The following is a 2,394-nucleotide window of genomic DNA, read 5'->3' as shown; positions in this document are numbered from 1 at the left end:
GTCCTCAAACTGATATCCTTACTCCTTGATAATTTGAAGAGGTCCCTAACTGCAGATTTTCCCAGTGCAATGCATCTCCTTATTTCCTGATTACTGGTACCGAGAGTGTTAACTGACCTGATTTCTGAGTCATTACAGAGTCCTTTTATTTCAGGACTAAGTAGTCATTTTATGATTTTCATTGAATAGTATACATGAAAATGCCTCACTAACAAAAATGTATTGGAAAGAAATTCAAGATGTTATTCAATTACATCTAGAAGTGTCTTCCTTTTCTGAACAGAATTCTAATGGAGACGTCTTCCCAAAAGAGCTGATGAATTAAGTGAATGCTCAGCCTTCTTTCCATACTGATACTGTAGTGCAGGAACAAAACTTTGCTCCACTGTCCTCATTTCTGTATATAAATCAATAGTCAATGCAGACAAAAATGAGGTGGCAGGCCTTACATTCCACTGTGCACCATCCATTTGTAAGGAATTTTTTTAAAAAGTATCACGTAAGTGGAGGAGGCTTATAGCATTTCTGTATTCACATTTTCTTTTTCTTCTGAATTCTAAATATAAATCAATTTGAGTTTGGATTTCTAAATGTCCCCCTCCCCTTTCTGCATGAATTCCTCATAAACTGACTGTTAGTGGCGGTGAGTACCATATAGTGGAAACTGACTCATAGCTGGCCCTCCAGCAGGTTTTCAGAAGTAGTAAATCGCACAGTAGATTACCCATCTTACTCCCATGGAGCATCTGATGGATTCAAACTATGTACCTTTGCGACGGCAGCACAATTCTTTACCTCTAAGCCACCAGAGCTCCCTCAACTAAATAAAGTGTGAATTTAAAGTAAGGACTAGGCTGAAGAGCAAGACAGAATGCATTGCTAAAAAGCCTTATATACTTACCTCTTCTTGAAGGTATTCAGTAACTATTACAAGGATCTGACTGCCAGAAAGGAAACTGAAGATTTTTTAAAAGGGGCCAGAAAAATCACAGAACATTTAAGGAATAACTCACTGGAATAGGCAAATTGCTTTAGAGTCTCGACTTCCCCATCCAACTGGTTCACATCTCCACTCTCCAAGGAGCTTTGAAATGGAAGGAGGGAGGAAACATTACCGAAATCGGTTCATGGCCACAAGCTGGCCTCAGCCTAAGTGGGGTCTGTGGCCCGGATAAAACCCAAATGACCCATCCGGAAATTGGCACACACCTAGCCCCAAAGCCCTTCATCTACTGCTGGTGCACACAGGCAGTGGGCTAGAGCCCAATGCTCTTCACCTACTGCTGTGTGTATGGAGTCAGAGGCTAGAACCCAACGCCCTTCACCTACTGCTGGGTGCACATAGGCAGAGGGCTAGAACCTAACGCCCTTCACCTGTTGCAGGGTGCACAACATGCCAGAACCCAAAGCCCTTTACCTACTGCTGGGTGCACAAAGTGCTAGAACCCAACGCCCTTCACCTACTACTGGGTTCACAGAGGCCGAGTGCTAGAAGCCTAAGCTCTTCACCCACTGTAGGGTGAACAGAGGTAGTGTTAGCAGCGAAGGTTTCCCGACAGGGAGGGAGTCGGGGAAACCAAGAGTAAAGGCTGGGCCAAAGTGAACACAACGACTCGTTTTCTCCGCGATGCTGCACATTCGCGTCTGATCAGAGGACATAGGTGAGCACACACCTTGCTTCAGGCTTAGAAAGAGCCAGGAAGGTCCGGAGTAACTTGCAGACAGCCGAGAGTAGGGGAAAAGTCAGAAATTAAGAAAGTATGCAGTAGACAGAAGGGCAGGAGTCCCTGTCGGTAGGTTCGAACCAACCCATTTCTGAGCAAAGGTGAAGGGGCCCAGTGGCGACGAGGCCTGTACAGCAGTCCGCGCCGCAGAAGCGGACACAAACCCGTAAGCGGCCCAGGTGCGTCCTATTTTCTTCTATGCCCTCTGTTGCCCCGAAGGGAAAGGCGGGGAGGGGGAAACCACTCACCTTAGAGACAGTACCACGAAAGCCGAAGCAGTCTTCAGCTCCAAACACGTCAATGGCTCACGCAGCAGAGCCTTAAGTAGCGCGCAGCCCAACTTGCTGACCCCACTCCCCGGCGACCGTTCCACCAATCGGTGTGCGCCGCCCTTAGACTGACAGCCGTGTGGAACCTTGGGCGATGGGGGCGGCCACGCCCGGCCCCGCCCCCGGGCAGAGAGGGGGAAGGCCTAAGGAGGCGGGCGGAGTAGCGTGTGCAGCCCCGCCCACTACCCCCGCCCAACCGCGCCCCCCGCACCGCAGCCCGCCTCTTAACACTTCGGTTTGATGGGCGGTACTGCTGGCCAACAGCCGTGCGCGGCCTTGGCGGCGGGGCTGCCTAGTGGCTGCCCGCAGGACAGACCGCGGGCGGGGGGTGGGCACAGAGA

Source organism: Elephantulus edwardii, unplaced genomic scaffold (assembly GCF_000299155.1).
Source record: "Elephantulus edwardii isolate Elephantulus edwardi_28Jun2011 unplaced genomic scaffold, EleEdw1.0 scaffold00072, whole genome shotgun sequence".
Lineage (NCBI taxonomy): Eukaryota > Metazoa > Chordata > Mammalia > Macroscelidea > Macroscelididae > Elephantulus > Elephantulus edwardii.
This window is presented reverse-complemented; position numbering follows the sequence as displayed.